At 45.2% G+C, this 26,263-nt stretch overlaps 1 protein-coding gene and 1 long non-coding RNA gene across 4 annotated transcripts in view; one reads left to right on the top strand and one right to left on the bottom strand.

Moving 5' to 3' along the window:
* Positions 1–12,382, bottom strand: part of Gpr155 (G protein-coupled receptor 155) — a 54,091-nt gene extending 41,709 nt beyond the window's left edge. Inside the window, exons 1-2 of one of the 3 annotated variants that reach the window (XM_075984875.1) lie at positions 12,056–12,382; positions 9,408–9,551 (exon numbers count right to left, since the gene is read on the bottom strand). The gene's annotated coding sequence lies outside the window, so the exon portion shown is untranslated. Of the gene's footprint in view, positions 1–9,407; positions 9,859–12,055 lie in introns of those variants that run through there. The other 2 variants (XM_075984874.1, XM_075984877.1) reach the window with 2 other exon arrangements.
* The window catches only part of LOC142857156 (uncharacterized), a 32,241-nt gene that overhangs the window by 1,824 nt on the left and 4,154 nt on the right, over positions 1–26,263 (top strand). Inside the window, exon 2 of the long non-coding RNA XR_012911771.1 lies at positions 589–730. This is a non-coding gene — a long non-coding RNA (uncharacterized LOC142857156). The remainder of the gene's footprint in view (positions 1–588; positions 731–26,263) is intronic.

Genomic DNA, 26,263 nt, shown 5'->3' with positions numbered 1-26,263 from the left:
TCAATCTGAATTAAAATTACACTTTAAAATAAAACTTAAAAAGAGAAGAAAATCTACAATAAGTCGTAAGATACATATTTTGGCTACCAGGAAATGGTGCATAAGGCTCAACAATAACTCTTATTCAACCACTATTCGCTAAAACAGGAAAGCATGAAAATTCATCATAAACTAGAACAGCGTAAGAGCATTAATACAGTGCAGTATATAAACTTAGAGAACACAAAGGCCTGTGTTTGTTAACTTAGACCAGTGCTTTCTGTGACATATGACAGGCATTCTACAAATGGGTTTGAATGACTGAATAAATTGCAATTGTCTACCTTGCCTACCAGCTAACCAGGAGGTTGAAATGTTCTATTCAATATGAGTTCTTTGCTATAAAGAACTGCCATGTAGCTAAACAATAACTGATTTCTTGTTTCAGTAACTGATTTCTTATTTTTCCCCTGCTTTTCATTGGCTTAGTTTTGTAGCCTAGTTTTAAGAGTCGTCTAAATGGTTTACTTCTTTGTTATAATATTGTAACTGAACTTAATTTCAGGTCATTTTAAAGGCCCTGAAAATTATCTTTGCCTATGCTTACAGGAGTGTGTGCTTTGACAAGCACCCAGGAGGCTATTTTTCCCCTCTCCCTTCAAAGCTGGAACTGAAACACTCACACAAGAGCAATGAGAAGACGTGGAGCCTGACCATCTCACCTGGCTGTCGATCTTGTTATTGAGCACAGGTAAGGTTTGAACGTGGAAAAATGAGCAGGGGCCATTGTCTGGACCAGAATTTAAGTAGTCAAGCGTGAAAACAGAGTTGGGGTGTGAAATTACAAGTAAAATCAGTGAATTAGATAAGACAGGATGTAGAAACCATAAACTAGAACCTTGGGGGTGCAGACGATCTGTTTCAAGGTTTAGTTTCTCCATACTTGTGGTTTTCTTTTGACCACTTTATTTTGAAAGAACATGAGGAAGGAAGAAATGCACTTGTCTCCTCTTCCAGCCCGCACGGGGCTCACCAACTAATTAAATAGGCAGTTCTAAAAGAATCTGCGGAGCATCTTTAAGTTTGGATGGTGTCCACTAAAACTAGCCAGCGTTGTATACTAGAAAGGGTCAGTGGAGGAAACTTTGGGTTTTAACCTTTACTTTGGAGTAAGATTTAAATTTTTTTTTATTTGACAGCTTCTAGATAGATCTGCTCAGTAAACAGCACAGGAAACGAAGGAGGGAGGGAGGGAGATTTCATACCCTCAATACCTCCATCTTATCTTACTCAAACCCCAGAATTATTTGCCTAATCAAGAATGTTGCTGGGCAGTGGTGGTGCGTGCCTTTAATTCAGCACTTGAAAGGCAGAGGCAAGCATATCTCTGTGAGTTCAAGGCCAGTCTGGTCTACAGAGTGAGTTCCAGGACAGTCAGGGCTATATACAGAGAAGCCTGTCTTGAAAAACAAATCAAACAAACAAACAAAAATGTAAGAATATATTTTAGGGCATCCAGTCTCCTCTGCTAGAAGGGGAATGCCCTGCTCTCTCTCAGGTAGATGTGTCCACATCTCTCTCACCGGGAAGTACTTGCCATACAATAGCACTTGATCAATACTCGCTTGCATTCTGACTCATGGGGTACAACCTAGACAAGACTGTGGCTGCTCTATACTTAGTCATCTAAAAACGGAAGCACCTGCTCTCTCATGGGGTGCCTTCTTCACTGTAAACGAGAGTAACAGAGGGGGAGTTTTCCAAACCTGACTCTCTGTTTGGCAGAAGAGTAACCAGACGTTTTCTGGAGCTCACGATAGCTGAAATGAGAACTCATCGCTGGCTGTGCCACAGAAAACAGATGATGAAGAAATCTGCTCTGGAACTCTGTTCTCTGGGTATGACATGGCTGTCTCAAAATCAGAGAAGATATGATTACCCAAACCTTCACAACGTTGAGCTCAACATTCTCTGGTGGAAGGAATGGGGAGGGAAGGGTCATTGACCTTCATCTGAGATCACAGTCATGCCCCTGCCCTGGACCTTCACCCCAACCCCTAGTTGCGTATAATCTTATCCAGCTCTGACTTACAGTCAGAGAAAGGTGCTGGAGACTAGAGGTAGATTGTTAACTGAATCGGGGCATTCCGTCTATGTATGTTCTGGAAGTTCATCACTCATAGTATGGTGAGAATTGGGGATGATGCAAGCTATTTATTTTCAAACCACAAGCAGAGATTTAAAAAAAAAAAAAAAGGAGGCCTCCTCTTTCCCTTTCTCTTCACCTATTCAGCGTGAGGCTTCTGATCACAGAGAGAAGCGTCACATTTCTAGTCTGTGTAGCAATCCTCTGCTCCTGTTAGAAGAGCAAAGCCAAGAAGGCGCATGTCTCCTAGTACAGGGTGCCTAGCCTATGAGGAGACTGGAGAGGAGGAAGTTGTCATGGAGCTAGCTAGACACTTCAAGGGGTAGGGCACATCATTGAAAATAATTACAAAACAACGCAGGAGAAGTCTGTCTCCTCAGCCTCTGGAAGGGGAAAGAGAGCTTTGGGCCAGCCTCACTGGAGTGCAGCTACCCACAGGAAGCTCTGTAAATAGCCAGCCGGGACAGGGTGTAGCGCATGCTCACAGGGACGGCTTTCCCAAGCAAGCAGCTCTCCTGTTGTTTCCTCCGCACATCTCAGTCTTGATGAGCTTGCGGTCTTTCTACCATTGTTTTTCTTTCTCAGTGGTTTTTTTTTTTTCATGTCTCAGTCCTGTGACCCACAAGGCTTGGATCCGGAACCCTGACAAGGGACATTGAGGGAATGAAGAAATTGTAGATACACAGGTCCACATTCAGAAAAGCTGGGGTCGGGTTGAGTGTGTGCACTCTGATGGAGAGAACCTACTGTGGCAAGCAAGCTGGAACCTTGTGGTGTTTATTACCAAAAGCACGCATGGCTAGTCTCCATTGGAGATGTCTGTAGACATGCAATCTCAGACTATAAACATCTGGCAGGGAGAAGCTGCGGTTGCATACACTGATCAACTGTTCATAAACATTCATACATGGTCTAGAAGAAGAAGGCTTTACCAATTTTGAGCTTGACCCATATGGGGAAAGGCTTTGCCAATTCCCCATGGGCCCAAGACCTTGGTCCTCATTATGGCTAATGCCCATGTCTACAATACACTCAGGACTTCACTCCCTCGGGGCTTCCTTTGTTCCCCCCATGTCAGTTTTCTTATTTCGTTATTGTTGCATGCTGGGAGCAATTTGGTATAAACAGGTTACTCGTTCCCCACATGATTTGTTTGAAACAATTCTAGTGTGTTGGTTTAATCAACACCTAGAAAAGTCAAATTAATGAAGAGAAATAAGAACGTAGTGGGGGTGGTGAGCAGTCATAAGGATCAAGGTGGACAATTAAACAGGACTCTTAATCACAGCCAGAAACCCAAAAATCTATCCTGCTGGTCCTCATCCAAGCCTTTGAACCAAGATCACTTGTAGAACATAATTTCCCAAAAATGCAGATACCAAGGCCCCAGGCAGACTTTCTAAATCAATGTCATTGACATCATGTCCAGGATGTGCTATGTGTACACACATACATAATACATATACACATATATTTATATATAATGTACTTGAGCTTCTACAGATGGGTCTTGTGCAGATTCTAGAAATCACAAAATGCTCATGGGTAAGCAGGACTGTTTGTATAAGAAGAAGGCAGAAGATTTTCCTAGGGCATCAGACTCTGGGGGAGAAACCTTATCATGACAGGAAGCAGGCACACTGAATCCGGCACCTTCCTTCAGAATTCCGTATCAGTGGCAGTTGCTACTTAGGTTTGGTTTTTCCTTTGTGTGGAAAAGCAAAACAAAACAACTGCTGCCCCCAGTCCTTGTAGTCTAGAGCGCATCTTCACTGCGGTGCCACTTCTAACTCCCGCTCAGGAAGTCCATGTTATAGGAGCAACTGGGTGAAGCATGTTCTGATCCATGGGGTGTACTGTGGGCCATGTAGCAAGAATTCAGTGCAATCACTTTGCCAGCTCTTAAAGCATTGGCCTTTAAGAAATAGTTATAATTTATTTTTTCCCAGAGATTTTTTTTAAATATGGCTCTTGACTAATCTTCTCCTTTGTGGCTTGTGATTTTGTTGTTTTATGTAAGAAATTCTTTCTGTATAAAGTTACAATAGCCTTCACTTACATTTTTTTCCCTTTTAAAGTTGTGCCTCTAAAAATTGTTACACCTGGTGCCATTGTTCAAATTCCCATCTGTCACTGGAGCCCCACTGGAGACCCAAAGCTTAGAAAGTTCCTTCACACTCAGGAGCCACTTCAGGACTCCTGATACAATCTACATCAAAGTCCAGCAACAAAAAAAAATTAAAGTAATAGAAATGTACAAAGAGATTTAAGAATCTACAAAAGGCACTCAAGGAAGATAACAGAGTGGTATCAGCTACTGGAAATACAAGTTCTCTTAAAGTCAATATATTTTCTCCCATACTGGAAAGATAAGGCCAATAGCATGCCTGACCCAAAGGCTAGCAATCACTCCCACTAAGGGTAGGTGACTTATGTGTTTGTCAAATGTCTCCTACAATGCTTACCCTATTTAATGTCTGTCAGGGCCTTGAAGATGCCCTTGTACAAGTCACTCCACAGGTCCATTTTAGATCCAACGAGAAAACAACTGCCACCCAGAATGAAATCCTTGGATGAAATTCCTGGAAGGTGTTCCCACAGCTGAACCCTGTTCTGACATCTCACATCCACCTGCTCTCCCAAGTTTTTGGCTCAGATTTGGAGTTAGTTGTTGGGCTGGGGCTCCGGTTCTCAAAAAGCTTTGTGGTCTTTTTCTCCCTGCCATTTTCTACCTTCCGCCACGGATGGCTTCAGATCCCCGCTGTGCCCACCTGTTACTGGCGTGGCTCACTCGCGCTCTGGGCTCCAACCCATCAGAAGCAGAGGGTTGTGTCAGCTCCTCCGTCCCCTCTCAAGCTGGCAAAAATCACCCGGCAGCTATAACTTTCCAGCTGCTGCCTTCTGGAGACCATCACAAACCCGCACAGCCAGGCATACAGTACTCTGCAGCCGTCTGACCCACAATCATCCTAGCAAAAGAGCCGTCTCCCCGGAAGTGAAATCACCTATGTTCAATACCAGCCTAGCACTGGGCCTGTTTTCCTCTTTCCTGGTGACTCTGGTAGCTGGGTAGGCCCAAGTGATGATTTCCTGCCCGCACCTTCCCTTCTGCCTGCTATGAGAAGTGCCACTCCACCCCTCCCAGAGGAAGTGGGCAGGAAGTGGCCTGAACTTGAGGTGGAAAGGGCTGCCTTGGCTGCTGGCAAAAGGCAGGTGGCTCTTTCCTGCCTCTCTAACCCGTGCTCTTTTCTCCAAGTCAGCTAACTCAGTTAAAGCACAGACTGATACATATTCCTGCCACTTCCCATCTGTCCACGGGGGACCAGCCCAGGGCTCCACTGCCCCCAGATCTTGGCTTCTACACACCTGCCTGCCTCTCCTCTGCACTCAGAACCCCTTTGCAGCAGTATTCTACATGGGGGCAAGGTTTGTGATCTGAAAGCTCTCAGGTCGTCAGGAGCCCTCCTGTCAGCGTCCTGACCACAACACAAGTGCCTCAAACAACATCAAGAATTGTGTGGCTGGGGCAGGGGTGTCACTCGTTTAGTAGTTTGGGCCTCACTCACATACATGAAGCTCTGGGTTCCATCCCCAGGACTGCATTAATTGAGTGTAGTGTACACCTTCAACCTCATCAGTTGGGAGGCAAAGGCGGGAAGATTAGACGTTCAGAGGTCATCACTGGCTACGGAGCGACCATAAGACCTTGTGGAAGGAAGGAAGGAAGGAAGGAAGGAAGGAAGGAAGGAAGGAAGGAAGGAAGGAAGGAAGGAAGGAAGGATTGTAGGTCTGGAGTTTTCTTCCACTTTCTTCACTGCCCCAGGGGACTACTCAGTGCCCCTTCTTTTTAGGTAAACCTGAACCCAGCCAGCCCGAGTTGCGCTTTTCCGAGATGAGTCACTGCAGCCACAGTTTGCAGTTCCATCCTGAGCAGACGCATGGCATTACTTAGGAGTGGCAAACTCAGTCTGGGACCTCTTCAGTAGTTTTACACATCTTAGGCCAGGAGCCAGCTCTTGCCCAGGACCCAGATGTACGGGCAGTCTGCCTGCCTGGAAAACTTGTCAACTCTAGCGGAGCACCCACTGAGGACTCCTGGATGGGGTATATCCTGTATATGTTGGCTTCAGGTAGCCCCTATATACTCTTCAGGACTGCTGCAGGGGGGGGGGGTCCAAGAAAATCTTAAGGCATATTGTGTTTGCTTAGTTTCTGTGGTTGACATGAAGGATTACAAAGACCATGGTGACTTTAAACATATGCTCTTACAGCTCTGCATGTTAGCGCCCCACATCTGGGTTAAAGTGAACGTCTTAGCAGGGCTGCATTCTTCCGAAGGTTTTAGGGAAGCATTCCAGCCCAGGTTCTAGCCACCCACGTGTGGGAAAAGGCCTTTGACCCTCTTCCTCAATTTTCAAAACCAGCCAGGTTGTAGCTTTCTGGTCTTTCTTCCATGGAATTATCTTCCTGTGGTTGTGATTTCTACATTTTCTCCACTTTCTGTGATTAGGTTGAGTTCACCTGGGTCATCCCAAACACTCCATCTCAAGGTTCCGGATTTAATCACTCCTCTTCGAGAATGTTCCGTTCTTCTGAGTCACCTTGTCGTGTAAATCACTAACTCTGGAGACTCATCACACACGCACAGTGGGTTCTGTCCTCGTAAGCTCTTTCCTGTCCCCAGCTGTCTGTCTCTGCCACAACTCTCTTCCTCCGATGGATCTAGTGAAGTTGATCATTTTTCGGTTTATGCATCTTTTTTTCACTCCTCACGGTGGGACTTCCAACCTCCTTACTTATTTGTTGACAGGAACCAGGCATCTCCAGCTGCCCTTTTATCAATGTCTCACCTCTCATTGCATTGCGTTCAGAAGCTCAAAGCAGGGCGTTAATTCAAGCTTCCCGCAGCCGCATTTGTGCTTCATAGCCTTTTCACATTTGAAAATTTCTGGTTTTAATCTCTTTCTGTCCACACTTTTTCATTATGACATTTGAGATACTCTAAACTTGTGAAATTCCATGCATGTTATCCCATTTCTTAACTTGAAAATAACAATACCTTATTGCCTAGTTGTGATAATTTAAAAGTAACTAATCTACTATGTCTAATTGGGTATATGATAGAGACAGACATGCAGGAAATGAGGTCCTCTCCATCATTTCGTCCCCGCCCACCCTTGTATCCTGAGAAATGGCCTTCCTACACATCGGAATCTTCCTTACTTCTTCTGGAAACCATCTTTGGCTTTCCTCTCGCCGTTTCAGACTTCTTCCTGTCCACAGCTGCCTCTTCCTTATTTGTACGCCTCTCCCTTTCTATCTTCACTCCTCTTTCCAGTCATCCTCATCTTCCTTACCAGGGACATCAGAAGAACCTCAACCAGTCTGTGCTAACTGTGGCTGGCCTTTCTTCCAGCAGCCCCCACCTGTGTCCCCTGCAGGGTTGCCCTCTGGGATGCCCAGAAGTTTCATGCCCACAAACTGGCTCAGTCTGTTCAACCATGACCGCTGAGAAGAGCTTGATCCATCATCCAGGACCCTCACTCTCCCTTTCTTGTTCTAATCCAGTACCTCCTCCACCCCGAGCTATCAGCCACAAGTTCTCCCGAGCCATCCTCTCCTCACAGACATTTAGTCTGTCTCTTTTCAGTATCCTTCCAATTTCACATGCTGTCTTCAGGGCCTTGTTACATACGTTGTGGTGAGCTATTCCACTTCAATTCTTCCTAAGTGTGAGATCATCTGTTGGACTAGGATTGCATAAACCTTCAAGTAAATATCTGTTTTGTCTGTAACATTTTGGGTTGACTCTTAGCCAGATTTGCTTGTGGGTGGACTCAACTTCCCCATGCCCTGTTCCTTTGTTTCACTTTCAGTGTATGCAATGCTGGCCAGACAGATGTAGGGAAGCCTCCCATTTGAAATCTCACTTTCTGATGATCCAGACCTTTGAGACTCTCTCTTCCTACTGCCAACCTTCTCGCTTCAGACCTGGTTAGTCTTCACCAAGCCCCCTGTCTGCTCATTCCATATTATTTTCCAGGGACAGTCAAATATTTAATTTTGAAGTAACAGAACTGAAAGTCCAAGTTCAGATAGGTGTTAGGGTTATATTTGTTTTCCTTTCCATTTTTTTTTTGGCATGTATGTGTGGATGTATGTCCGTGTGCATGTATAGGCTGCAGTTGATGTTAGGAATAATCCTCAATTACTCTTCTACCTCATTAATTAAAGTAAGGTCCCTCAGTTAAACCCAGAAATCACCAATATGTCTAGTCTTGCTAGCCAGCTTGCTCCAGGGATCCCCTAACTTCAGAGGCTGGAATTACAGACAGGCCACCACAACCACCCAGAATTTGGGATCCAAACACCAGTCCTCATACTTGTATGGTGACCATTTTAACCATTGAGGCAGCTCAGCCCTGAGGATGTGTTTTAGTTTTGTTTCTGTTGTAGGTGTCTGCTTATAATTCTAGGTTTTAATCTACCACGAAGGGAAAGTCAGGGCAGGAACTTGAAACAGCCAGTCACATCCAACAGTCAAGAACAGAGAGAGAATTAATGCACGTGTGCTTACAACTCAGCTCACTTTCTCCATTCATAGTATTGTGGGACTGAAGTCTGGGGGATGGTGATGCCCACAGTGGACTGAGTTTCCCCACGTCAATCAACATGATCATGATAGGCCCCACAGACATATCCACAGGCCAACCTGATCTGGCCAATCCCTCCTCTTCTCGGGTGATTCTAGACTGTGTCAAGTTGTCAAAGCTAAACATCTTAGGGCTGGAGAGACGGCTCCTGGTTTGGAGCACTTGTTGCTCTCACAGAGGACACAGGTTCGATTCTCAGCATCTACATGGCAGTTCACAACCAGCCTTACTTCAGTTCCAGAGCATTCACTGCCCTCTGCTGACCATAGTGGACACCAGGCACAGACGTGGCACTCATAAGTGCAGGCAAAACATTCATACTCATAAAGTAAAATAAATAAATCAAAATAAAATGACCATCTTACGTTGGTTTGAGTCAATAGTTCAAACAAAAGAAAAATGTTAGCTTTTCCATTTTCTGCTCTGCCTTCAGTCTTACAAGCTTCATGCTGAACACGGCTCCTCTAGAAACAGCAAAAATGAATCCAGAAATCCAAGTTCTGTAGCTGTACACTGGCTCTCAAAGGCAAGAGAGTGTCCCGTTTGGTGGTTCTAGAAAGTGAAGAAAAGTGAAGAGACCTCTTTCTTAGATGCTACAGTGAACCTGGGACTTGAACCAGGCCACATACCTTCCCGGAATGGATGTGTGTGCCTGAGAAACGCCATGCCGTAGCGGACTGAGACCAGAGTGAACGCGCAGTTGCTGCACCAAGAATCCGTGAACCTGATGACCCAGGCTGAGATGACTCTTGGTTCTGGGATGCTTCTCCTCCCTGTTCACATGAGAGACGCGAGTATCAGACTGAAAGCCTGTCACTCAGAAGGAGGCAGAACAGGGATGTGGAGCTGGGCTGAGGAGTCAGACAAAGCACACTGCCTGTCCACGGCTTCTTCATAAACCCTAGCAAGATGTTTATTGGGTTGTCTGACTTGTCTTGCCTCAGGTCCAAATCCAGTCTGCTCATGTTCTTATAAAGTTTAAATGAAACAACTATGCTCATTCTAAGAGTATTATGTATTTCATAATACATATTATGCTTTCGTGATACAATGAATAACTCGAGAATGTGCATGTCTGTAAAACTTTTTACAGCCAGTGTGGTAGTACACACCTATAATCTTAATCCTCCATGAGGCAGGAGGATTGCCGTAGCTGAAAGTTTGGGTTTGTTTGTTTGTTTGTTTGTTTTTCGAGACAGGGTTTCTCAGTAGCTATGGATCCAGGTCTAGAACTCACTCTGTAGACCAGGCTGGCCTCGAACTCACAGAGATCTGCCTGCTCTGCCTCCTGAGTGCTGGGATTAAAGTCTATGCCATCTATGCCACCACTGCCCGGTTCCGAAGCTAAAAGTTAGCCTAGGCTATGTAGTGACTTCTAGGGCTAGAGTGAGACTTTGTCTCGATGGAACAGAACAGAACAGAACCCTTAAGCTTTCTGACCCATTCAGGAAATGTTTGCTGGCCTGTGTTTTATACCTTTAATCCCAGCACTCAGGAAGCAGAGGTAAGTGGATCCCTGTGCATTCAAAGCTAGCCTGGGTTACACGGTAAGACCCTGTTTCAGAAGACAAACAAACAACCTTGGACTTCGAAGTCCTCTATCATCCATCCATCCACATTGACTTTACTGAGCTAATAACTTGATGGACATTTTCACTTTATGTTCACGCTATAATCCATTCAGATGAGTTTAGTCATGTAAATATTGTACTTCCTCATCCAGCTTTCTCTTTTATTCGGGCTCTCTTTATACAACCTGGAGTGCAGCTCTCCAACCCTATGTATCTCCAAAGACCCTCCTCCTGCTCGCAGAGACTTCCCCATGTTCACAGCACTGGGTCTTCCTTTCCTACATTCATCCTCTATTGGTATTAGGAGGCACTGTGAGTCTGTGTTAGAAGCACATGACAACAGCTTCTCTGTTGAGTGCAATGCTCCTGGGCCCAAGCACCTTTGTTATAGAAGCGTGTGCGCACATGCATGTGTGTGTGTCTTGCTTTAGTAAAATTTTGAATAACAATGAACCAAGAGAGGGCTCATATCTAACACTTACTAGTCCTGTCAAACTCTGCCTCCCACATACCAAAATTACCCACTTCTCCACAGCTGCACCAAAAGCATCACATCTGCACTTCCTGCCATCTGGCCTAAGCACCCTGTGCCTCACTGCCCCCCTTTGCCTGAACAGTATCACTGACACCACATTCAAACCAGATAACATGTCTGCTCTCCTGCTTACCATCCTCCAAATGCACACAATGGCCTGCCTCTCCTTAAATCTCAGAGTGGCTCCTTCCCTTCTCAGTCTTCACTCTGGTCCTCTGAGTTTCCGCTGCCTGGAATGTTCTTCCCCCAGGTCATGAATGTCTCCTCATGACTCAGAGCTCATCTCTCACCTCTTTGTTTTACCTCTCGCTCCAGACAGACTTCCCCACGCTCTGTGACTCTAGATCACATCACCTCTTATGCTTTTCCAAAGACCCCATCTCAACCTCAATGCATCTCACTTGCCTCTTCCATGAGAGCAGCTACCTGGTCCACACTGTGCTCACACTGTGTGTCCAGGTCCAAGGAGATCTCAAGAGCCCTTGTGGAATAAACGAATTAAATGATCCATAGTTACTTTCTTTGAAATAGAAAAACTTCCTGCTTTCATAAAAGTACACTTAAGTATGATGGTTTGGATATGACTATGTGTTAGAAATATGTTCCCCAGCATGGCGCTGTGCTAGGTGAAGGAATCTTGCAGACACAGGGCCAAATCACGAGGGCCATCCTCGGGAATGGATCGATGCCATCTTGCAGGAGTGGGACAGGGACTATGTAACTGGTAGCTCTTGGCATAACATGATGTTACAAAGTGAGGCCACTCAACAAGCTCAGCTCTTCCATATGTGGCCATTTCCTTTTTTATTTCTATCTCATAATGTGATGTAGTCTAGGGGACGGGATGGGATGGAACTGTCCTTACCAGACCCTCAGCCGTGAGAATAGGGAGTCTCTAAATATTAAACTTCCAAGATTCAGTTGGTTACAGCAACCTAAAATGTACTAAGATTCAAATGCCTATTTCCATGGATTTATCAGTTAGGGCTTTACACAAAGAAACCTCTTAACAGTTGTATTAGTTATCCAGGATGACAACAATGAAAACCCATAGACTGGGTAGCTTAAATGATAAATATTCTCTTACCACTCAAGAGACGGGAAGTCTAAAACCAAAGAGTGAGTGGGGGAGTTAGTTACTTTGTAGATTCTCAGGGAAACAGTGACTCACCTTCCTCTTAGCTTCTAGTGGCTGCCAGCCATCCTTGGTACTCCTTAGCTTAAGATAACTTGCTCCAGTCTCCACTCAGCTTCAGTAGCTCGTTCCTCCAGGTGTCTATGTGTGTGCTCTTGTCTCTTCCTGGATGAGCACAGGATCTGCTGTTCCCCTTGCTTGATACGGTAAGAGCTCATTTTGAACCTGGACTGATTACATCTGCGGGAGCTCTTTCCAAACGAAACCACACCGCAGTGCCGAGTCTTTTCAGGGTGTGTGTGCGATCACTCTAGCTCTGCAGCTCAGCACAGAAGCATGCAACCTACCCTGGTGCGTCTGTGCCCATAGCTGTTTTTAGGGTAACAGAACTCCCCAAACCTTTTTCAGTGGCTTTCAATTCCCCTTCCCTTTTACAGGTAGACTTGATGTGTGTGAAAGTTGGTATTTCTCATTGTACGGTTAAAGAGTTGCATCTCATAACTTAAGACAATGGACCTTTGGGGTTGTTTCTTTTTATAGATTTGTATTACTTTAAGCTTGGCAACCTTTCAAGAGACGCCTCTTATTTGGTAACAAATCCCCTATATTTGGGGGGGGGGACTGTAAACCTGTGAATAAACAGAATTCACTGAAGTGGCTTAACTAGTATAAGAAAGGCCAGGCGAGGCAGTGTGGGGTCAGGGCAGATCGATCTTTCTTAAGCCATTTCAGAAGCATCTCTGTGGCCACACTCTTCATCTTGAAGAGAGGCACACAAGGTTGGGGACCTGGGGCAACAGTGTCCAGACAGGATCCTGGAGTTGCTCTTGCTGCCTGGAATTCAGGCGGGTCCAACCTTGGACCCAGGATCCCATCTCTCCCATGCCTTTCTTGCTAGCACACAAGTGAAGTCCCTTTGTGCCTAAGTTATCCAGAACCCATTTCTGTCACCTGTATCCAAAGAAACTGATTTTCTCAAACCTAAAGTGTTTTTCAGCCTTGTCACCGCTCTGCATATTTAGCTCTGAGTTCTGACACCTTGAGTTTACTATGACATGAGATACCACTTTCAGGATGTCAGTGTCATCCCGGGCCTACAAATTAATGCAGTTACAAACCACATCATCACAATTATTAATTCATTTAGGACCCATCTTGCTTCCAAAGAATTTCATTGTATCGAATCATCCTCCAATGCTATAGCAAGATAAAGGACATTTAAAATAAGAAACAACCACCACAAAATGAAGACACAGGGAAAATAAGGCTAGAAAAGCAAGAAAGAGCCACCCGAGTCTGCAAAGGCTCCACAACAGGTAGAGGCAAGATGCCACAATGGGGCTGCAGGCTACACTTGTTGCCATGGTATCTGGCAACATTTTGTACTTTAAATAGGAACCATTTCCACCTGCATTTGTGTTAAAAGCTTACATTAAAGTGGGACCATGAGATCATTAAGTAACCGGCCTAGTGAACTGAGTAAGAACTACACAAAAGAATGATCTGCCTCGAGCCTTTGTTAGTGCCGAAAGGATGGGGAAGCTTGGGAGGCATCTGCTGTTTCCCTTCCCTTCCCCTCTCCTCTTCCCCCTTCTTTTCTTTTTGTTAATAGTACCCAGAGATCCTTTCAACTGCAATGCCTTATTTTAAATTAATGGTAACGATAACTTATTTTGCTTTCCACGGTAGATGGACATGGGAAACACATTTTGTAACTCATTTTTACAAATTGAAATATTACAAGTGGAGAGGGGCAGCCACTAAAAACACAACCACCCAGTAGTGAATCTCCTTATAAATCAAACATTATTTTCACTTTATTATTTTAGTGATGAAGGGCTTCCATATATTACAGAGATGTTAGTTTCCTCTTGAAGGTCTCATAAAGTGGAGCCCAGATTTTAAATGCAAACACTGCATAAAGATACCGCTCATACATAGTAACATGGTAAACACAATCATAAGATACTGATCTTCATTATTGTAATGATGATTTTCCCATTTTAATATTTATTGCATCCCCCCCCCCCCATCAAGCCTTTTTCAAAAGAGAGCAGAGGCAACTATTGAACACATCACAACTGCCATCTAGTGCTTTCTTTGAAAATGACATTTTCCCCCTTCGGAAAGTTGAAGACTCCCAGACCAGAGAGGGGTTGAGCAGTCATTTTCTAAAAGCGGATGCTTGTTTCCCGTCAAAGAAGCTTCGGACCAGAATGTACACGTGATCTAACTTGAGTCCACTCAGCCCTCCCAGTTCTGCTGGGGTCTGCGCTACATAGAGGATGTTGAAGGAAGAAGCCTGCAGGGTGTTTGGTGGGTGGAGGAAGATGTCGGTAGCCCTTTCAGAATTTCTTCCAGCCGGCGAGCTCCAGCACTGTTTTGCGTGGAGCTCCGCCTGGTTACCGCACAGAAACAACTCAGCAGCACTAGGCGGTGCCTGCTGCAGGACGGGTACGGCGGTGAAAAAAGGCGCACGAGCTTTAGTCTCTCTGCTATGACGGGACCAGATAAATCTTTGCCCCATCTTTGGGCACATCCCCACCCTTCCGCAGACGCCTCCGGGACTGTTGTCGGTTCCCTGGCCCTCTCCCACCACAGGCTGACTCTAAAGCTGCCTTCAGTTTTTTTTCCTTTTCCTGAAGAACTTGTGAGCTCTCAGGGCTCATCAGACGGTGTCTAGGGGTTGGAATCTGACTCTCGGGACCTCCCACCACCACTCAAACTGTTCATCCCCGCTGGTCTCGGCCAGGTCTCTCACCACACCCACCCCCTTCCAAGACTAAGCCTTACACTAGAGACACTGGAGACAAGCTTTCATTTCTGTCTTAAATTGGGGGGATTTCCTTCTTGTTGTTTTGTTGTTGTTTGGTTTTGGTGTGTTGAGACATGTTTCTCTGTGTAACACGCCTGGCTGTCCCGTAGAGGATGGTCTCAAACTCATAGAGACCCACCTGCCTCTACCTCCGACTCCTAGAATTAAAGACATGTGCCACCACCGCCCTGCTCCTTCTGGTGTTTTTTACATTTTGTTTTGGGTAGTGTTTTTTGTTTGTTTGTTTGGTTGGTTTTTTTTGTTTTCCTGTATCTTTGGACCATTTTCTTTGATAACATCTCTACCATTTTCCAGGCGTTTCTTTGCACCTAGTCAATCTGTCCCTACCGTTCTTCTCCGGGCTTCCTTTCTTACCTAGAGGTATCCCCGTTGCCACCAAGCTCCACTGGGGACTGTTTCCTCTCTCCACACATTAAATCAGACCAGAACTTCTTGCTTTGTGGGTTTGCTTAGCTGTTTCCTGGCCACTTCTCTTCCCTCTTCTGAGGTTTCTTTTGTTTTACTGCACAATACTTTCAAGCAACTTCCTCAAATGGGCATGCATCTGAAGCCCTTTATCCACCGACTGTTCTGGTTACCAGCAGGCTGTTCAACAGTGGAGGGCTTCAACCCTCGGCTCTGGTACACTCCTGGAGGCCATCAGACTGCCTTTTTAGAAGCCGGGAGACAATTTCTATTTTACCAAGTCAAAGCCAAACACTCCATTTTCTGTTTCTAAAATTAAGCCCCACCCCCAACATTCTATTTTTAATGTTAATGAATGACATTTCAGAACCTGGCTCTGAAAATACAGAACTTCACTATTTTATTCAAGTCTAATAGAAAGGCAGAGGAGGTGGAGTTCCCTCTCCACAGAATGTGCGGAGAGAGCTCCTTCTGCATCTTCAGACTTAGAGAAGCTCCCAGGGAGATAGGCGTGAAGGCTCACCTCCCCCCCCCCCACTGGCCTTATTTCCCCTGTGTTAGGAAGTCTTGTGCAACTATTCACAGCTGATACCAGCTCCTTCTAGTCTGGGTGTCCACCACTGAGATGAACATGTGAGTGCTGTGGAAATTACTTTAACTATGTAAAGATGTGTTACATTTATTTATTTATGCTGAATTTGTTTAACAACATAAGGATGTACATTTACTTATGTAACTATGTGTTGCATTTGTTTCTCCTTGCCTGCCTAAGGCACCTGATTGGACTAATAAAAAGCTGAATGGCCAAGGGATAGGCAAGGTTGGCAGGCAGAGAGAATAAGTAGGAGAAAAAAAGAGAATGAGAGAGAAGGAGGAGAGAATGAGGGAGAAAGAGAGGGACAAGCCTGGGGGCCAGAAGCCACCTGCCAGCCATACACAAGGATCAGTGAAAATACAGAAGGAAAGAAAGGTATAAAAGCCCCAAGGCAAAACAGAGATGAAGAGGAATAGGTTATAAGAGCAAGCAAGAACCAAACCTAAGCTAAGGCTGAGTATTCATAATTAATAATAAGTCTCTGAGTCATGATTTGGGAGCCCAAAAGAAAAAGCCGGGTACAGATGAGGCTCTTGGACTACGGCAGTTTTAGAAACGGCTGTGGTGGCGTGCGAGCGTAACCCTTAGTGACTCCTGCCATTCTGATGTAAGGTTGCTGACTTGTTGCCTGGCAGTAACGTTGGAGCTATCTCTTAAGTTGCCAAGAGACATCAACAGGGCGGTATTGAGCAGTCACATCAGAACAGGATCTTGGTTCTCTCTCCTTTATTTACATAATGAACAAAGGTCTAAGAGTCCTTGGCATAACAAAGCCCTTCAGAACCCTGTGCTATTTGTGTTTCCACACAGGTACATGGTTGCCTCATCACCATGGACCACGGTAACAGACTCTTTGTGTGACAAGCTTTCCCTGGCCCAAAGAAAAAATTGACTACATTTTCCCCTTGACTGCTAGAATTACATGTGCCACTATGTGTAGATATGTACCATTGCATTCAGTATACGCTCTTGATTTTCATATCTTGGTGACTTGTGGCTGGCTTTATCATTCGGAAATAGCCAGCTTTCCTTTGGACATTTTAGGTGCCTATTTAATTAGCAGCATATAGCTAGGCCCTTTTAAACTCAAACTAGGGAACTTAATTCATTGCACCTTTTTTTTTTTACTGAGTATGTTTAAATATATTTCTGTTGATACACATTTTCCATTCAATTTTCTTTTGTTTCTTTTTCATTTTTCCTTTTTTAAAAAATTGATAAGTTTGGGTTTGTTCCCTTTGTTTCCCATCAGGGGTTAGAGTTTATTTATTTATTTATGGGGATTAGATTCTTAAATTTCAGTAGGATATGTCAAAGGACCCTTTCAATCCATTTTTTCCTTTCAGGGAGATGTATTTGCCTTGTAGAGTGCTTGCTAGTATACACAAAGCCCTGGACTGAATCTCCAGCACCGTGTAAACCAGCTGTGGTGGCTCTCACCTGTAATCGAGCACTAGGAAGGGGCGAGGGGGGGACGACAGGGGTCCGGACAGGTGACTCAGAAGTTCAAGGTCATCTTTAGCTATGTAGTGACTTTGAGGTCAGTCTGGACTACTTAAAACCCTGTCTCAAAGAAATAAGAGTCAATAAAATAAGATGAAATGCATTATTTCTTCGACTCCAGGATGTTTTATCTAAAGCATTTAACGTTCTGTGAGTTCTTTCTTGAGCTGCTAGGAGATACATGTTTATCTGGGTTAATTCTCCATTTCACTTAAGGGTTTTCTTACATTTCCCATTTGCTTTTCCCTTCTTTTAAGTTTTGTGAGCTTCTTGTCTTTATTTTTTCAGATCACCAATTGAGCTTTCAGTTGTATAAGATCTATTCTTCATTCATTCATTCAGCAAATACCTAGTGAGCTTCTGATAAGTGACAGGCCAGGTATAATTTCAAGTATGGTTGTAATGGTCTGCCCTGTCCCTTTAACAGACAAGCCCCGCCCACTCGGCATGGCATGCCTATCTGTCTCTGTCTCTCTCCAACTGTGTCGCTCACTGCCTGGTGCCACCACCTGCCTCTCGTGGCCTGCTGCCTGCTGCCCCTCGGGGAACGGCGCCATTTTATTTTTACCATTACAGTGGATATTTGGTGGTGAACAAGGTTTTCTTATTGGGTTTTTATTTTCTAAAAAAATCCCTTGCCACCTCTTCCCTCCTTCCTCCCCAGGGCCTCATTTGCTATGCAATTGCTCTCTCACTGAGCTACAGAACTTTCTTATGACCTATGTATTTTTGAATGTGGACAAAATCTGCTTGGTGCACCTGGGTTTTTTGTTATTGTTAAGATAAGGTTTTTGTTTTGATTCTTTTTTTTTCCCTACCAAGTCAGGTTGTCTGTTCCACGATGCTCATGGAGCTGCTTTTGGGTTTTGGTCCCCTACACACACACACACACACACACACACACACACACACACACACACACACACACACAGAGTATCTGGTAATCCTGACTACAAATGAAGAGCTAGATTTGCAAATAAAGACAGGCTGAAGAGTGGAGATCAGTGTCAGAGACTTTTTATATCCTGTGGGTGTGTAACTGACGACCTTCTGTCTGTAAGCAGGTTTCCAGCAGAGGGTGTATGGGGATGCCCACAGGAAGGATTCATGTACAGATAAATAGGTGTGGAACAAACAGAAAATTAGTCAGAATTCTCGGTAATAAGCAACAGAAACTGATTCTTGTTAGTTTATGCAGACAATTTGTTGACAGGTTTTGGGTTGGTCACCAACTTGACCGGAAGGTGGAGAATCAGGCTTAGAAAACCGTTAAGAAGAGTGGTTCCCAGCCTTCCTAATGCTGAAGCCCTTTAATCCAGTTCTTCATGTTGTGGTGACTCCCAGTCATAAAATGATTTCATTGCTACTTTGTAACTCTAATTTTGCTACTGTTATGAGCCAGAATGTCAATATCTGACATGTGAACCCCAAAGAGGTTGAAGAGAACCACTGAGCAAGAGCCAAAGAAACCAGTCAGGCTGCTATACAGAAACAGCCTCCAAGCCGGGATGTGGGGTCCTCGGTACGACACCCGCCACCACAGAAGCTGGGCGAGGTAATGGCCCTAAGCCCATAAGCCTGTAAAGACATTCCTATGCTTGGTAAAGGGATATTGAAGACGTGACTGTTGAAGAATTTGAGAGGAAGAGAGTATCCGTGGTTATACAAGTACAGAGGACTTCCCCAGCTGACCAGGGAGAGAAAAGCATCAGAGAACCACAGGGCTGCTGGGTTTGGGGCAAGAAAAGAAGTGGCGCATGGAAAAGTCTCCTGGAAACTTCAGGGAAGAATGCTCCTTTTGATGCCAATTCTAGCCTCCCGGGCTATAAGAAAACAAATTGTGAGCCGGGCGGTGGTGGCGCACGCCTTTAATCCCAGCACTCGGGAGGCAGAGACAGGCGGATCTCTGTGAGTTTGAGACCAGCCTGGTCTACAGAGCTAGTTCCAGGACAGGCTCCAAAGCCACAGAGAAGCCCCTACACTCGTCCCTGCAGCGACAGATAGTGAACGTTGGCACATCTGTGGGCTTCCCTGGCCGGGATGCTGAAAAGCCCACCGCGCATGCCCTTACTTGTGAACTACCCTTGGCTTCTCCAAATATTCCTTCTTGTGTTTTGCCTCCCAAGGCCTCTTTCCCTGCTCAGATGTCATCTACCTGGTTTAGGAGATCATGAACACAAACTCCTCATACTAACGCTCCACTGGCTGAGCCAGACCCTTCTTTGGGTCCCTAGAAGGACCTTTCTGAGTTTGGATCCACTCTGGATCTGTTTTTACTTCCCATTAGCTTAATCTTTTTTCCCTTTTATTTTCCTTTTAAAGACAGTCTCATTGTGTAAGGTGGCTTCAAACTCATAATCCTCCTGCCTCCACCTCCTGAGTGCTGGGGTTAGGGTAATCATTCATTAGACCCATTTTTGACTGTTGAGCCTCGGATGTAGGTTTCTTTCCCTCCACTGTTGCTGATGTTGGCTGCATTTAACTTTTATCTACCAGATACTTCAAATTTTCCTGGTAGTGACACTCATTCCTGTTCCCCAGTGCTGGGATTTAAAACCAACTCTTTCCCCCATATCACTTCAAAACAAAACAAAACAAAAAAACCCTGAGGATGGAAGGGGACACAATCTTGGTTCACTATCTTGAGGCAACTGTTTGTTATTCAAACTGCTTGTTCTCATACAGATGTGAAGGAATAGACCCTTGCCACCAGAGTGGACCTTGTGAGCTGGTCTCAGTCAACCAGCTAGCACTGGGGCAACCAAAGGAAGCAGAGGTTTGGGAGGATCTGAGTTCTCCTTCGGGAAGCCTTTGTGTGTTTATGTGAGGGTTGTGTGATGTGTTCATGTGCATGTGTGTATGGAGGCCAGAGGTTGATATACAATATGTTCTCCACTTCAGTTTTTGAGGCAAGGTCTCTCATTGACCCGGGAGCTCATTGACTCAGCAGACTGGTGCTGAGCCAACCCCAGGGATCCTCCTGTCTTTACATCTCCAGTGCTGGGATTATAGGTACAAACCACCATACTTGGCTCTTACATGGATTTGAGGCCTCTGAACTCAGGTCCACGTGCTTTTGTGACAAGCATTTTGGCAACTGAGCCACCTCTCTAGTACCAGCGAAGCCTTTCAAGAGGAAAAGACAAGATGGATTTGAGTTCAAATCCTGATTTTTGCCCATTGTCAACTATGTGTGCTTGGGCTCTGAGCTTCAGTTTCTACAACTGTGGGATGGGAGGGGGGGGGCGGTGATGGCATCTATCACGTCACCTGCAAGGATGACAGAGTCGATACCAGCAAGTGCCACACCAGCTTGACATATATTGTTCTTGGATGTTTCCCGAGAGCACTTACATGGATTCATTTTGTTTAATCCTCATCATTAATCCTATTACATAGCTCAGGACATTGAAGAGGGGAGAGTGAAGTAAGCTGCTTAGCATTAGGGCTGTTAGTGGCAGGAACTTGGACCCCAGGAGCCTGGCTGTCGTTTCTGCACACTATCACCATGCGGCCTGCTCCTCTCCCTGTGCAGGAGCCCTCTCCTGCTAAGTGTGCTCCTCCAGCCATTTCCCATGCAGTTTTTGCAGGGCATTGCCAGATTCATCTCCAGAGTGGAAATGAATCGAATCAGCAGAGGGGGATAGTGGCCCCAGGAGTGGGCAAGCTGGAGCCAGCAGGTCTGTTGCTAGTTAGAGTCTGTGTTTGGTCATTGTTTTGCTTTCTTTTACGATATGTTTGCTTTAGCGAAGGTAACATTTCCATAACACCAAGGAGAACAGATCCTAAGTGTGGGTGAGCTCAATGGATTCTCACACATGCGTGCACCTGTGCGACTGTCCCTATAATGAAGTTTACATTTTTCTTTTTTTATGATTTATTTATATTTTATGTGCATTTGCATTTTGCCTTCCTGTATATCTGTGTGAGGGTGTCAGATCCTCCTTTGTGAGCTGTCTTGTGAGTGCTGAGAATTGAACCCAGGTCCTCTGGAAGAGCAGCCAAGGCAGTGCTCTTAACAGCTGAGCCATCTCTCCAGCCCTGCTTTTTCCTATTTCAAGAGGCTCCAGTCATTCTCCCTTCCCAGTTAAAAAAAATTTCTTTTTCATTGCCATCCTTGCTTTTAAAATTAAGTCAGGGAGTTGCCACGGTGGCCGTGCCTGCAACCCCAGCATTGGGAGGCCGTGGCAGAAGGACCGAAGCTCAAGGCCAAGACTCTTGACTCAACAAAGCCAAAGCAAATACCAACCCAGGAAGCACCAGAGTGGGCCCTGCCAGCTCAGAGGGGTGCTCACCTGGGTAGCAACTGCCTGCTTTCTCAGGTGCAGTCCGAACATGCTCGCCAGGTGGGCTGCGCACCCTTGAGCCCAAGTCATCCTCCTGCCTCAGCTGTGACTCCAGGCCTGTAGTGTGAGACTTGTCTTAGGCCGTTTGAAAGCAATTCAGGGAACAGGCCTTGGATGGTTCAAACCGGTTGAAACCACAGAGCAGAGCGTGTTCTGTGGGTAACACTCTGATGTCAGAGGAGCAAGAATACGCTGGTCAATCACGTTAATGCTGCGGTTTTCTGAAGCCGAGAGCCGCATTGTTTACGCTGACAGACCACCGGCTATACCACCTCACCTCTAATTACCTTTTCTCACACCTTGACCACTGTGTTTACTCCGTCCCATAAAAACCCCAGACTGTGGGGAGAAGGGATTCAGGTCTTGGATGTATCTCCTCAAGCGTGGCTGCCTCGTAAATTTAAAAATGTCCCTCTTTTTCCTGACAAGTCCAAGATGGGATGTTCCCAGGTAGTAACCTAAGGATACCTGGTCTGAGGTATCCATAGCCATGAGATAAAACTTCCTCGCAAGGCTCCCTTGGGCCTGCTCTCACTCAATACCCAGGCAAAGACGAATTTAGTTTGTTTTATTTTTAAGATATATTCATTTTATTTTATGTGCATTTTGACTGTGTGTATATATGTGTACTATTGCGTGCTCGGTGCCCTCAGAGGCCAGAAGAGGGCATTGAATCCCCTGGAATTGCCATTACAGATGGCTGTGAACCATCATGTTGGTGCTGGGAATTCAACCCAGGTCCTCGGCAAGAGCAAGTTCTCTCAATTGCTGAGCTACCCTCCAGCCCTGGGTTTAGTTTGTTTTCAGACTTTATGTAAGTGGAACAGAGTTTATGCTGCTTCCTGTTTGGTTTCTTTCACTCATCCTGGCATGTTTTGTTTTCTTATTTACAAGGCTCAACAGGCCAGCAATATGTTAACAGATGACCAAACCCTGGAATAGAGAGCTAAGATCCCCTAGTGTTGACCCCAAAGACACTGGATTCAAGTGCCTCTTGGCCGTCAGTGATAGATGGAGACAGGGAGAAAAACCAGACTGGGCAGGGCTGTCATCTGCTTGACACCCCCAGAAGTTCTGGGGACTCCCAGGCCCCGGGGAAAGCAGTACTGTGGAACATTACAGGTGTGCGGGGATTGGGTGCACCCTTTGTCTTGCTGTGGTTCCCATGAGTCAGATTGTAAGCTGGGATGACCACTGGCTGGAGCCAAGCAAGGGTGGCTCTTTCCTCAGCCCTGTGCAGCTGTGGAGAAGGGAACACGCCTAGGTTGCCTTACATGCTGGGTGCAGGAAGTCTATGCCTCCCTGCACACTTAGGGATCCCTTTTCTGGGGTGTGTCTGTTTCTTGCCCCCCACCATGGAAGCATTGTAGTTGACTGCTGTATCTTCCTTCTTAGGATTTTTTGTTTTTAAGAAGATCCAAGAACTTTCACAGTTCCTAGTTCAGGCTTTTCCAAGATAGGTCTTGGAGCATAGACACACTTGAAATCCTTCTGTCTAAGCATGTGAATGGGGCTAAGGCTTCTTTCCAGTAAGAAAAAGAAGAGGAAATCACATTTTCCTTCTATCAATAAGTGTCCCATAGAATAAAAGCAGGGACACTGGTTACTGCCCCTGTCCCACACACTGGGGCCCACTGCTCTCCCTATAGCATCACCACAAGGAATCAAAGACTAGTTTCTCTAGCCAGGTCAGCCCAGACATGCTACCAACCTTATGGCAGACAAAGTTAGCTATTTGCCACGCTTAGAATCCTAACTGTGTTTCCCGTTTTCCATTCTCCTGCAGTGGAGGCCTCCCCTGCTTCTGTAGACCAGCAAACACCTGACCAGCACAGGGTCTGGGAAGAGAGGCGTGATGGCCTCTGTCAGGTGCGGCTCATGTGGAGTTTGACCTTCGCTCACTGTCTCTGGGATGCTGTTTACTGAGTTCCTTTGTTTCCTATGCTGCCTCTAGGCTGGCTTTGGAAAGATGTAGAAGTTTCATCTGATTGGGGATGGGGTGGGGCTTGGCAAGAGTCCTTCACAGGTGACAAGCATTTGCATACTTGTGTGATGTTTGCCACAACTAATTAGCATCACATCTTCTTCCTTTCCTGCTGCCCACCTTCAGTCTGATCAATCACAGCCCCTCCCCAGTCTGCCTTTTCTCACACACCTTCTTCTTGTATTGTAACAGGAGAAAATGGTTCCTGGGTTAGTAAGCTCGTTTTCCAGATAATCTCATTGGAAAACAGTAAGAAGGCTTTTTTAACCTTTCATTTATCTAAGTAGAATTTGTCTAAGTTCCTACTCCAGGTAGATGTTGTTAACTACTCCCTGCTCTCCCCCACACATTTTTTTTTTTCTGGAAAATCCCATTTCCCAGTCTGGTCCCCCAGTTCTCGCTCTTTGAAGCCCTGATGGTTTCCAGAAAGCCTCCCCTGTTCTTATCAGGAGTATACAAATCCTGTCCATGTAGTGTAGATGGTCTATGGGGAAAATCTGGAGGTGCAGCAGCCATCTTGACCTTAGTGATCAAACTTGAGGATTGAAATCAATGTGTCAGGATGGTGACGTGAAAAGATAGAATTATTAACTACGATTGTTAAAACTCGGTGGTGGAGATGGCACACACCTTTAACCCCAGAGCTACAAAGACAGGGGCAGGGGCCGGTGGATCTCTGAATTCTAGATCAGCCTAGTCTACAGAGCAAGTTCCAAGACAATAAAGGGTACACAGAGAAACCCTGTCTCAAACAAACAAAACCCCCAAACAACAAACAAACAAATAAAATTGCAAACTAAGATTGTTCAGACTTCTGGGCCCAAGTCCCCTTTGTGAAAAAATAGTCTCCAGATTGCAAATTGCTTTTACAAGATTACCAGGCAGCACCAGCCTGCAAACACCTCTTTGTATTGAGGAATATTATGAGTTTAATCCAATTTTAGGTGATCACCCGCGGACACAACCAAACCAACAAACACATGAGGGATATCCAAATCTCTCTCTCCGATTTTCGAGACAGAGTTTCTCTTTGTATCCCTAATGTCCTGGAACTCGCTCTCTAGACCAGGCTGACCTTGAACTCAGAGACCTGAGTGAGTGGAGGGATTAAAGGTGTGCGCCACTACTTCCTGTCTCAAATACGTCTCTTTAGTGTTGAACCTTAGTGAAACCTGAGCACTTGAAGAGAAAGTCCATGGATATTTCTTTGGAGTTTCTAACTAACTGATGGAGAGAGTATTTGCCTAACTTGCCCAAGGCCGTGGGTTCAGTCACCAGCTCTGCAAAAAGAAGCAAGCAGGCTGGGGAGATGGTTCAGTGATTAAAGTGCTTTCTACACAAGCAAGAAGGCTGTAGTTTAGAACCCACATAAATGCTCCCTCCAGTAATCCCAGACTTAGAAGGTGGAGACCATATCCCCAGAGCAAGCTGGCGAGTGAGACTGGCCATACTGGTGAGCTCTAGGTTTGGCTGAGAGGCCCTTCCTCAAAGAATAAGATGGAAGAGTAATCAAGAAAGATTCTTAATATCAACTGTGGGCCTCCACATGGATGCGCATGTACTGTTGCATGCACACTGCACATGCACATTGAAAGAACACATACACAGAGTATCCACATGGATGCATACCCCTACACATGGGAAAAAAAGAAAGCTTCCTATTATAATCAAGTATTGAATTATCACAATTATATTAATAAAATCAGCTTTGAGTGAAATACAGATTTCAAAATACATAGGAACTTAAGTAAAAATGGCAGCTTAACATCATTTTCTATGTTAGGCAATAAATATTAGAATCAAAATATTTTCAAGGATTTTTCTCCAAGTACATCACAGAGCTGTATTTGAGTGTTGGTGAGGATGGGAAAACTCTGTCCAGTTGCATTCGGCTGGACAAATGTCCTCGTTGAGTAGGCGAATTTCTGAATCTCCTTTGTAATGAAGCAGCCTGAGTTTTAAACCAAATGCTCAAGAGTCACTGAGAGATGAAGACTTAATTAGAAAGTACATGGTGTGGGCTTTGCATGCAACTCAGTGATGGAGCCTTGGATGCACATACGTGTGCCTGTGTATGTATGAAGTATGTGTGTGTATCTGTGTCTATGTGTTTCTGTGTGTGTGTATGGTGTGTGTGTATCTGTGTCTATGTGTGTCTGTGTGTATCTGTGTGTGTGGTGTATATGTGTGGTGTGTAGGTGGTGTGTGTGTGTATCTCTGTGTGTGTATCTGTGTGTGTGGTATATATGTGTGGTGTGTGTATCTGTGTGTGTATGTATGTGTGTGTGGTGTATGTGTGTGGTGTATATGTATGGTGTGTATTTGGTGTGTGTGTATCTCTCTGTGTGTGTGTATGTGTGTGTGTGGTGTATGTGTGTGGTGTATATGTGTGGTGTGTATTTGGTGTGTGTGTGTGTATCTCTGTGTGTGTGTATGTGTGTGTGGTGTATATGTGTGGTTGTATGTGGTGTGTTTGTGCATCTCTGTGTATGTATCTGTGTGTGTATGTGTGAGTATGTGTGTGTATCTCTCTGTGTGTGTAACTGTGTACGGTGTATGGTGTGTGTGTATGTGT

The sequence above is a fragment of the Microtus pennsylvanicus genome, chromosome 9 (genome assembly GCF_037038515.1).
Source record: "Microtus pennsylvanicus isolate mMicPen1 chromosome 9, mMicPen1.hap1, whole genome shotgun sequence".
In the NCBI taxonomy this organism is placed as follows: domain Eukaryota; kingdom Metazoa; phylum Chordata; class Mammalia; order Rodentia; family Cricetidae; genus Microtus; species Microtus pennsylvanicus.
This window is presented reverse-complemented; position numbering and strand designations above follow the sequence as displayed.